At 36.5% G+C, this 14378-nt stretch overlaps 1 long non-coding RNA gene across 1 annotated transcript; it reads right to left on the reverse strand.

Annotated features, from left to right (window-relative positions):
• Window positions 1-137: 137 nt before the first annotated feature.
• LOC101719383 (uncharacterized) lies at window positions 138-13891 on the reverse strand. The gene is made up of 4 exons (XR_015451209.1): window positions 13784-13891; window positions 8869-8995; window positions 2058-2193; window positions 138-914 (listed from the first exon to the last, which is right to left on the reverse strand). It is a non-coding gene; the product is annotated as an uncharacterized LOC101719383 (long non-coding RNA).
• Window positions 13892-14378: the final 487 nt, after the last annotated feature.

Below are 14378 nucleotides of genomic sequence, written 5' to 3' on the forward strand. Positions count from 1 at the left end.
CTCAAGCTTCTTTAAATGTCCTTCTTCCTCAGCCTGTACATAAATGGATTTAGCATTGGAGTGACCAAAGTGTAAATGACTGAGGCCACCAAACAATTTGTGGGAGATTTTAATGCAGCAGAACCAAAGTACACACCAATCCTTGTTCCATAATATAAGCAACAACTGACATTTGAGACCCACAAGTGGAGAAGGCTTTACATTTCCCTCTTGGTGTTGGAATTCTCAGAATGGAAGAAATAACTTATAGTAAGATAAAAAATAATCCCTGAAATGGGAAGAAATCCAAAAACCACAAAAGCATTGTACTTAAAATTGTTACTGGAAAAGTTGTCAGAACAGTCAAGATTAAGGAGCTGAGCAGGGTCACAGAAGAAATTGGAAATGACCACATCCTTGAAGTAAGTAAATTGTAAGACAATTAAATTGTGGAGCTGAGAGTCCAAGAGGTGAAACAAAAAAGACAGCACAACTAAGAAGCAACAATGGTGAGGATTCATAATGACTGCATACTGCAGGGGGTGGCAGATGGTCACAAACCAGTCCTAGGCCATCACAGTCAGAAGCCTATCGTCCATACATACAAACATGTGAAAAAGAGACATCTGTGTTGGCAGGCCACATAGATGACTCTGCTGTCACTCTGGACATCCATGATCATCTTTGGGACCATGGTGGAGGTGAAACTGATATTAAGCAAGGACAGGTTGGAGAGGAAGAAGTACAAGGGTGTGTGGAGGTGGGAGTCAGAGCTGACAGCCAGGATGATGAGCAGGTTTCCAGGCACTGTGACCAGATACATGAACAGGAACAGTCCAAAGAGGATGGGCTGCAGGTCTGGATCCTCAGAGATGCCCAAGAGAAGGAATTCAGAGACCTGTGTTAGATTTTCTGTTTCTGTATTGCTTGAACACCTTTGGGAGGAAAAAAAAAATTTGGAAGAAAAGATGCACATAAACAAGTACACAATTTTTTTAAAGTATTTTAGATTCATGTTTTCAAACGCAAATTATTCACACTCAGAGTCCATACACCTTCATCAATATTTCTCAATGATGATAAAAACAATTTTCTAGGGAACTTTTGCACTTGACATTTGCCAAAAGGCTGAAAAGCAATGAGAACTTTTTCATTGATGGTCTTTGTGTTATTCACATTCTTCTGTACCCACCTACTTTACAGACACTCAACAACGTTATACCCCAAAATATTAGCAACTAAGAAATCCATGATCACAGCAAAATATAGTCTCCTATTTAATTAAAAGTAAAGAGTAAATAATATCCTGTCCCCTTTCAGATAAATATTCTAATGGCTACTAATAAGCATTCAAACTTACATTTATCTAAAACCAAGGTACGATAATCCTATAATTATATTTAATACAAGTTCACAAAAGTAATGACTATATCATCTGAACACTAAACTAATGTGATAGTTTGCTGATAAGTATAGGCATGTGACTGTTATCACCCAGAAATATTTCATCATTCTTGAATTTCTGTTTTCCCTCTTTCATTCAAGTCAGTGTCCACTCAAATTGCTTTCCTTTTATGAAATAATTCATGCATAATTTTTATCCTTGGTCTTTGTGAAACTTTGTTTCCTTTAATGCACATAATCATATCACTAACCATAAATGTGGCATTAGTTTACATTGCAAAAGTCAGTGATGAAAAAATAATGAAACACAGCTAGGCATGGGGGCATACACCTGTAATTCCAACAGTCTAGGAGCCTGAGACAGGAGGATTGCAATTTTGAACCCAATCTGGGAAACAATGATTTAGCAAAACCCCGTCTCAAAATTTAAAAAGAAAACAGGGGTGGGTGTATAACTTTATAGTCAATCCTCAGCACTTCCCCCAAAGTAATGAAAGGTTAAGAAATACTTTTTAAACTGTTTATTTTTTCTCCACAGGTTCATTTATTTCCAGCCCATATATTGGTAAGATTTGTGCCATGAAGATAGATACATGGTTGTTTTCCCTTGAAACTACATTGTTAAGTAACCTGGAAATGCTATTTCATTGTTTTTCTGATCACAAAGCATTTACCTGTAAGTGAAGGGGTTGGGCACCATGGTCAGCTCAATGCCCAGGTTTGAGACCTGACCTTCCTCCTATCCTTGGTTAATAGACTTTTAAGTAAATCTTTCTTGAAACATGGATTATAGGCTCTCACTTCAGCTACCTGAAGGAAACACAAGTTCATTATTTTGTCAGTTTGCACTATGATATAATTTGGAAGCCTTGGGAGTACAGGAAATAACAAACACATTTTGCACTTTCATCTATTATAATGCAGAAACAATATTTACTTATGCAGCTGTTTTGAAGAAAGTTTTGAAAACTCCCAGTGCTGAGAGTATAGCAGGATGGTAGAGCACTTGCCGGCCATGTACAAGACCACAGGATCAATCCACATCACCACAAAGGAAAAATAAAAGGAAATAAAAACAAAAATAATTATATGCATAGATTAGTGCTTTTCAGTTTCATATATCAATATATCAAACGAGAAATGTTAAAAATACAAATACTCTGATTAAACTAAACCAAGCTTATCAACATATCTGTCAAGATTGGTGTATCACTTCTTCTGTTATTTCTAACAATTAGAAAATAGTTCATTAGTATCACCTATTTTTACTATTTTACTAATCAATAAAATTGGCTATTAATTTAAATATATAATCTAATGTTATTTGCAACATAACTTCCTCTTTAATCAGATAGAAACTAGTACCTACATAATTCAAGAAATTGGTATTTCTTTTTTAATAAATTTATTGGTACATTTTAGGTATACAATATAATGGCATTGGGCTGGGGATTTAGCTCAGTGGTTCTGTCACCTGCCTCACAAATGCTAGGTCCCAAGTTCAATTCCCGGTACCAAAAAAAAAAAAAAAAAAAGATCACAATATAATGGCATATATCATTGGAATTTTGTACCATTACCTAATCAATGTTGGTTATTCTTTTTCCCCATTCCCCTGCCCTCCCTTCAACTCTGTTCTCCTGCACATTTATTCTCCATCAGAAGGAAGAGACAAACTATAGAATGAGATTTTATTTTATGAGATCATGGATCACAAATGTAGTAACAATGTACACTGCACCAATGCTTAATAAATAATGAACTGCAAATTAATAATATAAATTATATATTTCATACACATTTGTTTGTATCATCTCCATACAATCTCATAAGATGTAGAAAGCACCTCTTTGGCTGGGTGTAGGTGAGCAAACCTGCAATCCCAACACTCTAAAGGACAGAGGCTGGAGGAAACCAAGTTCAAACCCAGCCTGGGTAACTTAGCAACTCATGGCTCCAAAAAATAAAAACAATAAAAAAGAAGGAGGGTATAGTTTAGTACAAAGTCTGTAGGTTAGATCAAAAGAAAGAAAGAAAGAGTGGAGGGAAGGAGTGAGGGCAAAAGGAAAAAGGGAGAGGACATCTTTACTCTTTGTTTATAATTTTGTTTTTCATTACAAAATGTTCTGCTAATACTGCTTTGATATTTTCTGATTATGAACCCTCTTATGAATTGTTGAGAAATTTAGATACAGGGAAGCCATGAATATAAGTTTCAGTCCCAAAATTTTTATGCCTAAATAACTAGTTTTCACCTCTATCCTTTCTGATACATAAAATACAATTCTCATACTTCAGCTATCTGGAAGCAAATTGTGTTCATATTCTCTTACCTCATCTAATGTTCAACCAAGAAAAATGTTTTAAAATCAATAATTTGAGAAATCTTGTAAGTTTTCCTAGGCAGTGTCCTTATTGGTAAAATGGGGACAATAATTATCTTATAAATTTTTATTACATTTATTTTATTACATTATAAGTTACTTGTAGAAAAAGTTTTTATAAACCTGTCTAATTATGTAGACTATAGTTCCCAATGTCATTAGTCAATATACTTACTTGTAGAAGTTCTTAAATATTCACAAAACTTGTCCTCATACCAAAAAATTCAATCTGAATATCTACACATGAGATTTCTGGAGGTCTTTTCTTACAATGGGGCTGAGAAACGCTGCCTTGTAATATTTCCTGACCTTTAGAAAATGCTTCATAAATATTACCTATTATTAATACCAATAATGCATACTACCTATACTAGAATATGAAATTTAATAATATTTGCTATAGGGCTATTTTCTATTGAATTGTACTATCATATGTAAACTTTGAGTTCTTTCTATCAGTATTATTTCCTTTTCCTCTGCGTTTGTACCCCAAAACAACTACTGGCAGGAAAGTGATGGGTGTATTTTTTGTCTATTTTCTCATCAGTGTTGATTTATGTATCCATAGACAGTTAAAAACAGATTGACCACATGATTTATTTGGTCCATCTATCCCACCTCTGGTATATACTCAAACAAAATTAAAATGAAATTTTACAGCCTTGTAAAAATGATTCTGCATACATGTTTATTGGAGCCCTGTTCACCACGGCTAAGGTATGAAATTAGTCTTGATGCCCATCAAAAGATGAATGGATACAGACAGTATGATGTATGTACACAAGGCAGTGTTTTTAAGCCACAAAGAAGAATGAAACAGTCTTTTAGGCAAAATGGACAGAACTGGAGGATGTGCTGTTAAATGAAATAAGCTGAACACAGAAAAGTTAATACTGCTGTTCTCTCTCATATGTGGAGGCTAAAATACATTGACCTGAAAATAGAACCTAGGATAGATTTGGGGAAAGAGTGATTGGATTTGTTTAGTGTGTTGTAGTTGTGGTATGGAAATATCATACTTGTTGCATCAGGTGGAGGCTGAAGTAGATGGAGTCCCTTCAAGAGGAGTCCCTCTGTTTCCCTTGCTTGTCTTCCCACTCCAGCAGAAATGCAAGGGTTGAAATGAGGCTGGCTTAAAACCAAAAGTCTGTCTGGTGCAGAATGAGAAACTCATAACAAAGTAAGGCAGAAGTTTTACTGATAACATTGTGAAGGCTACAGGGCAGGACACACATCAAGCAAGCTGTATGGCAGGGAGAATCTCAAGTGAGTTTCTCAGCCTGATGTCTTTGTCTTGTCTAAATTTACAGGGGCAAACTGATTTTCTAAAAATAGCTGTCTCTGTTATAGTTACAAACGAAGGCTTAGCCTTTGTTTCTAGAGTAAGCCAAGGTTCACAGGAGCTATGTGCACATGGCAAAGGTGTACAAAGTCCCACAGTAGGCAGCCTCCTCCTGGACATCATGTCAGGAGTAAGTATGTGGTGAACCTCATTAATATGCAGAGTCAATATATGTTAAGTGAAACCTAAAATTTACCTGAGTAGTCTACAATACCTACTATCTCTGCAATGCACATGTTAAATTTGACATGTAATTTTAAGTCTCTCAGTAGATAATTATATCAATATTAAAAGCCTTAAAGATGTATGATATTAAATAAAGGAAATACATCAATTAATTTGGCAGGAACCTTAATACTGATTATTCCCAAATCAGGCTGTAAAGAGTTAACCCCACAATTGGCTTGTTCTGACAAGTGAGTCTGGCTGAAGCCTACCTGCCAAGATCACAATAACTTGCACACAAATTCTGTTCCCACAATTAAATACTTTTTCCTAGAAGGACAATATTATAATTGCAACCATATATTTGGTCTATTCTGTTCCTAATTTGAGAATGCTCTGTCTTATCCTTTAGGAACTTTGCTTACATTAATTTCCATAGAAACTGCATGTAGCTTAGCTTTACTCCAAATGATTGCGAATAAAAGTCACTGCCTGTGATTGGCCAGTGCCTTTGTCAGTTGTTGGCCATCCTGGCACATCCCTATCTCTCTCCTAGTTCTGTCTCTTAATGTACTTATTTCTCAGGCCCGCATCTTATGTTGGGTAGGGTACTAGAACCTAAATGAAGGGGTCTCCAGTAAATTTCTTGTCACTGTGACATAGCACCCAACTCCCAAAACTTAAAGCAGAAGAGGCTACCCTTGGCTCTTGCCTTCTGTTCTTGATGGGCTGGCTTCAAGGCAAAGATGCCACAGCAGAGGGGCACAGCAGAGGGGCACAGCAGAGGAAAGGTGCTCACCTCATGTCAGCCAGGAAGCAGAGAGGGAGAAGAGAATCCAGAGACAGGAGCACCCTCTTCCAGGTCACACCTTCAGTGACTCACCTCCGACCACGTCCCAGCCCTAACAGCACATTTAGCTACTGACCACCTCAATAGGCAGATCCACTGGGGAGTATAGAGCACTGTGATCCAATCACCTTCCAAACACATGAGATGGGGGGTGCATTTAAAGTCTAAACCATAACAATGAAATACTACTGAAAATTTACCTAATGTCTACAAAACAACACCTATTACCTCTGAAACATACTACTTTACACTGACACATGGTTTTAAATCTCTCTGTGGAGTAATACATTAGTATTAAAATCTCTAACTGATGCATGATATTGAAAAAAGAAATCACCTACTTTTGTACTTTATTATTATGATAATCATTTTAAAATTCTGGTGCCTGTTTCCATGTCACACAAGTGAGAATTTTCAGTTATTAATGGATGGAGGATAGTTTTTTTTATTCCATTGTAGATGTATGATCAATGGTGTTACTAGTTCCCTGTCTTTGTTATCCCAATCAGTAATCAGTCATTTTCAACTGCATTGTCCTGTGCTTAATATACACATCAAAATAGGGAGGGGTGGAGGAGTGGAGAGGTTGAAGGCAGGGCAGGGAAATGGGGAAAAACAAGAACCAAGATATATTATGTAAAGGCACAAATTACCAGGGATGAATGTCATTATATTGTATTCCTAAAAGGTGCCAAAAATTGATATATATTATAATATATTAATTTTATTGGTACATATATTAACTTATATTCTGTATTATGATATATTAATATATTATATAAATATATGTATATTAAACCGATTAACATCATATTATCATAATAAATATATTTTTATCGTTATATGTTATATAATATTTCATTATATATTATAATTATATGGTAACTATATATATATATATGTCTTCCATCTGTATAGTGTAGTATAGTAACCATCCTGCTACAACTGGTGAAGGGATTTCATCTTGTGTAGGGAATAACATTTCCATGTGGCTCCCACACAGGAGAGAGTGCCCTGTGACGGGAGTCAGGAGTTCAGCATTGTAGTCCCATGTGGTCAATTCGTTTCTACGTGCAGAATGTGTGTGTGTTGTCCCTGAGGATAAAAACAGGACATTTTGCACCACATCCCTGTAGCACCCTTTCTCTAATTCCAAGCCTCATGTCAAATCCAGGAAACATAGTAAGTGGACAAGTACTGGACTGTTTTGATAAATGTCACCTGAAGGAAGGTGAGGATTGGGCAGCCTATCTTTCTGACTATGCTGCACCACTCATTTTGGGGAGTGCCGGCCACACAATGAGACCAAGAGTGCTAATGGTGTCACTGTAATGTAGGTTCTTCTATGAACCATCCCTCTCCCTGCGGTAACCTAGTGCAGAGCTGCCGTGAATTACTTCGTCTAACTAGCCACCGCTAAATCTGCTAGGTGGCATTGTTGGGTCATGTCTCCCATGGGATATGGGGCAGTATGGACTGTTGATTTGCATGCTCCTCCTGTGGGATTTTTGCAGGGAAGTGCTGTTAACCTTGTATGATGCCACAAAGGATTTGGCCAGCTGGGGCTGTTGAACTGAACATCCCTCCCATGGAATTCTGTCAAAAAGCACAGTCAACCGCTTTCACTACTAAGGGACAATCAATCCTATGCTTCCATGTTAATACCTAGTAACTAGCCTTAATAAACTTAATCTCTCAAAAAACTATCTCCAGGCTGCTGTAGCTTGGAAATAAGTTTCACTGACCCCGAATATCTGGGCTCTGGATGTGAAAATGTGTAAATGTGTAAATATGTAAATCGCTCTGCCTCTCTGTGTTCATATTTCTTAATGAATATAATGAGAATAATATGTATATCCACAGCACTCCTCTCCAATAAGACAAGTTTGGTGCTTAAAAAGTATTTAGTATATGTAGATTTTTCTTAAACAAAGTACTCAGTAATTTTGTAAAGAGAATCTTATTGATGAATACAGTGTAAAGCAGCACTGGATCCTGTAATAATGTGAAACTCTAAAATGTGTCTCAGTACAATCAGTAAGATTTATCTGGTCTTTTCACTTTTTACTTTTTTTCTTTTTTAGGCCCCCAAAATCTGGCTGGTCTGTTGAATAATTGAATGTGGTACATGGTATTAGATGGAATTATAAGGCTAACATATACATGACATAGACACAAACAAAAGCTATTATCGCCAGTTATTTAGGATATCCCTAAAAAGGAGGAATGTGCATAACAACCTTGTTGAAACCAAACTGATTCCAGCCATTTTTTCATAGTTTAACAGAGGTTTTATTTTACTTTGCTTTTTTTAATTTTTAGGGCCACTATTGTATGAAGCAAGATATAGGTTTTCAAAAATCAGAAATGAGTTAGCAATTCTCCAAATACAAAGTATATACTTATATAATAACAAAAGTAAAATGACCTTTTGCAGCAACAGGAAATTTGAAACTTCAGGTCACAAAATATCTTAGTTGAAGTACAGGAATACTGACTTCATAATTATTAGTAATTGTGAAACCAAAATTTTCCTTTGTCCATATGTTATCCATTCATCCCTTATCTATCATATATGGAGCATGTATTATTGGTTTAATTCTTGTTCGATGCACCTGTGCCAGTAGAAATCAACTCAGATGATAATTCTTTGTCATGGAGAACTAGCTACCTGCTGGACATAACAGGCGTAATAATAAATAGAAGCACCAGGACTCAAAATTAATTTTTGTGCCTGTACTAACCTTTTTCATTGTTTCTTGACCATCAAAAACATTTAAGCAGAGATCATACGTTGATACATATAAGTCACATTATTAAACTCCTTCCAATATTTTCAAAAGATTGAATTGAATTCTGACTTCATGTTTCCTGTGAAGATTAAATAAAAGGATTTCAGGATGTAGACATCTTTGAAGGTATCCTGGACAGGGGACAAGAGAGATATCTGTGCTGAATTATCATCTGCCTACTTTCTCTGTGATCTACAGTTTGCCTTTCTAGAGTTGATACAACTACAGTTCACATTTCTCCTCTGAGTATACTGGGAATCTCAGTAGGACAGAATACAATGACAAAGGTTTCCTCCTGGAGTGACAAGGGAATGAGCTACTGCTTAGGCTGTCAAGACAAATGACAACCTGATAATATGCCCTGTTAAGGTGCCCTGAAATCAGGCAGATCAATTCAGGCAAGGCTTCACTCTTTCTACCTAACAACCCAGTAGAAGTTACATAAAATATTGTATTCCTACTGTTTCTTCAAAATAATAACAGAGCAGGTGCTTATAATTTTGAGAAGTGTGCACAGGAGAAATGAAGCAGACTACACAGAACCTGTAGTTCAGGCAGTGGAAATTAAGAAGCCCTTAAGAAGACTTCATGATATTGTGTTTGGTATTTTTTAGGTAGGTTCTCCTTATATAGTCTGGGCTGTCCTTGAGCTTACTATATATCCCAGGCTGGCCTCAAACTCATGGTGATCCTCCTACCTCAGCCTCCCAAGTGCTGGGATTACAGGTATGCACCTTCATATGCACATTGTTTGATGATGTTGTCAATACTGTTACCTCTTCCTCCTACTTATTACCACATTCATAATCATTTAATGTGCTTAGAAAACAGTTTAGAGGGGCCCATTTTCTGCTGATATACATGAGATGTCTATGGGAAATAACTTTTGGTATTTTCACCAAAGCTAAGAACATTACTTCCCAGTCCTAATAGTGGAAATTTTGTACATTGGGATTCTGCCATTTTGCTACATAAAAATGTCACGTTTGTCCTACTGCTAATTAAGCAATGTTCCTAGCAATCCCTCAATGCATGGACACTCTCACAACTGAGTGGGTTAGGATGTGTCTCTGCAGGGTGATGATCAAGGCCTGCAAATGCAATGCTTGCCAGGTGCCCAGTGAGGGCTCAAGCTCTGTTTTCAGATTGGTATGAACATTGTGTTAGATGAATGCTTCCTAACTTAGTTAATCATGGAAGGAGGAGATGCATGGCTGGAGCCATTACACAGAGGAGCTAGAGTGACAGGCTGAGTATTGCCTTTCATCTTTTCTGATGCTGAGGCTTGAACTACATCACCAGCCCTTTTCCATTTTTATTTTGTATTTCCCATCTTGCACAGGTTGGGAACAAGCTGAGGATCCTCCTGCCTCAACCTCCCACATTGCTAGGATTAGAGTCATGCACAACCATGGCTAGCTGAGTATTAATTTTTATGGGACTTTGAAGGCTCAGTGCACATAGTTCATAATTACCAGTTTAGAGTGGTTTATCACAAACTCTACAGACTTCCTAACTTACTGGGAAAGAAGAAAAGGAGAAAATGATTGTCCATACATGTTTCTGGGCTCTTTGTCTACTCATTATGAGGAGTATGTATAATAGTCATACTTTTTCCTTTTTTCTAAATATCCATTTGTGCTTTTGTTGTCTGTAGTTGTTTATTCATCCTATTTCTATAAATGACTGTGCATCACTTCTTCAGTATTCTCATGGTGGAGAAGAATCATGAGACTCATTGAACACAAAGGGTAGGGCTTAATCAAGGTCATGAGAACCAGGAGGCTCCATGAGAACCATGCTGTGCTGGGATAGGATAGGCTCCTGCTTCTGCCATCATCTACCAAAATTTTGAGCTTAAAGCACATTAAAGACATGTCATTCTGCTTTCTGGCATAGTCCTCATTTAAGCACGCCATCAATGTCTTAACGAATATTTTTTCACCACAAATCAACAAACGGACAGAATTTCCTGAGCACTGGGTATGTCTACAGGAATCTTCCAGCTTCTCCTGGAATTGCTCCTAGTACTACAGTGCTATGAGATTCCCTGCTGTCTGCTACATCAGAAGAGCCCCTCCATTGAAATCAGGCAACCACAATGATCTGAAATCCAAATATCCTCTCTGATTCTGATTTTACTTCCAAAAAAAGAAATCCCTTAGCTCCAGAATATAGTTCATCCTAGACTACAGAGACCCTGTCTCGAGAACCAAAAAAAGAAAAAGAAAAGAAAGAAAATTAAAAGTAGAAATATTTTCTTTCCATTTTTCATTTTACTCAGTGTCAACTAATATTAACTTCACACAATACCAAGGAAACATTGCTATCTGATACGTCTCTGTTGATTTAGTTGTTGTCGTATGGCTTGGTTAAATTGCTTAAATCCATTTCTTATATTTTATTGACAAATTATAATAAATATATATTTATGGGGTACAGAATGAGGTTAGGATATATGTACATAGTATAGAGTGTTTGGATCAATCTTAAATGTATTTCTAATCTGAAACAATTAGAAGTGTTATGCCCTCCTCAAATCAAACCCTCTTGTTGAGAGTTAAGGAATTAAAACTAGTGGTGCCCCAAAGCCAGGCCTGACACCCAGGCTTCTTCTTTTTTGATTTTTGGTACTGGGGATAGAACTCGTGTCCTTGCACTTGTGCAGCACCCAGCCTTTTTGTATCCAGTCATGAGCTGTTCATTTCAGACTTTCCTGAGTCAGAGATTTCAATCATCTCCATGAAGGCAAAAATGCTACTTTGTCTTAAGAACATTGGTGTAACAGGAAATGAGAAATAATGTGAGAATGATTTTGCTGATACATCATGAATCTTAAAGAATCCAATATAAAAAAAAAATTCAAGCAATGCCATGGACAGGGGATTCCTATGAAAATGAAAAGGTAGTTGAATTAACTATTGGTCTTAGAGGGTTAGAGGAGTGGAAAAAATGTGGGAGTAGTGGTGTGAAAGGTACTTGAATAGTGGGTTAAATAGTGAATAGTTTGCTTTTGAGGTTTTGAAGGCATGTCTATTTAAATTAACTACTAAAGTGGGAGTCAAACTGAAAAAGAGATCAAAGATTTGAAATGTTAGATATGAAAATGATCACCCATATGGTAAGGTCACCAGGAATTAAGACAAGAAGGGTCCAGTTGAATGAAAAGATAGTGGGACAAAGGGAAAATAATAGCAGATGAAAGTTACCAGAGAATTAATTTAATGATAAAACAAAGAACAGTAACAGGTGAGAGAATCTGATGACAGAAGATTAAAAGGAGAGTTATTTTATGAAAGTCGGGCAGGAAAATGGCCCAGAAGTGGCACTGAGGAAAGAACTCCAACAGCCATTGCACTTCTAGGTCTAGTAGGAGGAGGGAATGTGGGAAGGAAAACAGCTCTAGACCTGGAAGGCTACCAAACCAGTATCCTTGGAGATAGAGCAGGATTTTAGATAGGGCAAGAAGATAGGAATATTGTTCAGATGGGGGCAGAGAAAGACACAGAGGGTTTTACTGAAGACATTGAATGTCAAAGAGTTGATATGCAATGGTGACATAAGCCTGAGGCCGTTGTGAGGCAAGATATAGGCAGTATCAAACTAAAATGACTTTATAAAAACGTTAGTGATTTGAGAAGCTCTTTTTAGGACCTGAGTTGTAATTTATAGGTAAAACTCATTGTTTTACTTTCAAACTACTGTATATTTAAAGTTATTTTGGAAAAAGTGACGTGCCTGCAATGAAAACATCACAAAAAATTCACACTAACATTTTTGAACTAATATTTTATAATTTGCATTGCAGAATAAAATCTTTTCTAAATTTTCATTCTAAGTTTGAGGTCACGTGCATTCCCATTTGTCTGATAAATCAACAGTTTATATCATGCAGCTATTTCCATGGAACATTAATTTTCTTTTCTTATTCACATTTACCATTTTCTTTGAGGTAATATGATAATGGGGCCGGGGTTTAGCACAGTGGTTCTGGAGCTTGTCTCCCAAGTGCAAGGTCTCAAGGTCGATCCCTGGCACACATAAAAGAAAAAAAGAACTAATATTTCAGGTTCACATTTTTTTTTTTCATTTGTCATGTGGGGAATTGAACTCTGGACCTTGCGTTTGCGAAGCCAGTACCAAAACCACTGAGCTAAAGCTCTGGGCCAAATTCGGTTCACTTTTTCTAGGTAAAATGTGTTGAATTCTGGCTATCACCTATGGATCAACTCAATCTACAGGAGTAGTAGTTGCTAGCTAGCTCAAAGTCCGTATGCTTACATTTGGCTCTTTTGGAATATGGTCAACAAGAAGAGTGGCTCTTTCAAAGCAATACTGAGAGGTAGAACTTTTCTTGACTCCAAAACAGTTTTTGACATGATTTTCAACATCAAGGATCCTATCCAAAATGAATGCATCCTACATTTGGGGATTAGACAACTCTTCTTGTCAGAAAATTATAACGGTCGACCTTTCATGACATATAAATGTAAGTATACCAACATTTTCCTAGGATGCCCCAATCTTACTATATGATATTCTGCTTTCCATTTCAAAGTAGCTTTCTATACATTAATTGCTTTCATAATTTTTAAAAGAAGATAGCGCTATAAAAATACTGAGATTCCAAAAGATAGTAGTCAAGGTCATACGGCATTGTATGGTAAGAGAACACAAACTGACTGAAATTCACAGAAAAACACCTAATCTAGGATGGACATATTATATGTTTACAATAAAATTTGGATCTGAATGCTCTCTAAAGTTATCAGGAACCAACATTCTGTCTATTCAAATATATAAATATATAACTACATAGAGCTGGTAGTCATTCAAAATACGAAAAGGCATTACACAGAAGACTTACAGCAGTGGAAGAGACATTTCCTCTTCTTTCATGTGGCAAGAACTTCAGCATTAGATGTCCACCCTGGTGATGTTGAGGGATGATGTCATAAAGAGATTGTGAAGTGCCAAATTTAAAGGGCAGCACAGAGCAGTTACATTTTCGTGTGGATGTGTTTACATATGGCTTCAAATCTTGTTCTGAGAGATTCTGTCAATTATTTTTTGACTTTATCTGATAAGAGGAATGATTTATGTCACCCTATTTTTACCTGAGTTTTTAGTGTGTATGTGGGTACACAGGTATGTGTCCATGTATGTGCTTTGATGAATGTGAAAATTATATGAGATATAAGGAAACTAGAATACTATCAATAGCTGCCTTACAAAGAGCAGTTTTAATCCAGTACATTTTCTTCACATTCAGGTTTTTCCCTAAAATATGGCATAAGTTTTTCGTACTATTTTTCCAAAATCGTTGGAAGCTGTCATGTTCTCTGATAGGTAAATTTAACAAAGCCAAAATGTCTATTAATCTAATATTTCGATTTATTGTTGAGCTCTGTATATAGTTATATAACATGATAGAGACAGAGCTGAGCTAGAACAAATTATCA

This window comes from Heterocephalus glaber, unplaced genomic scaffold, assembly GCF_053883595.1.
Source record: "Heterocephalus glaber isolate CG9 unplaced genomic scaffold, H.glaber_assembly_v1.0 deba00001244, whole genome shotgun sequence".
NCBI classification, from domain to species: domain Eukaryota; kingdom Metazoa; phylum Chordata; class Mammalia; order Rodentia; family Bathyergidae; genus Heterocephalus; species Heterocephalus glaber.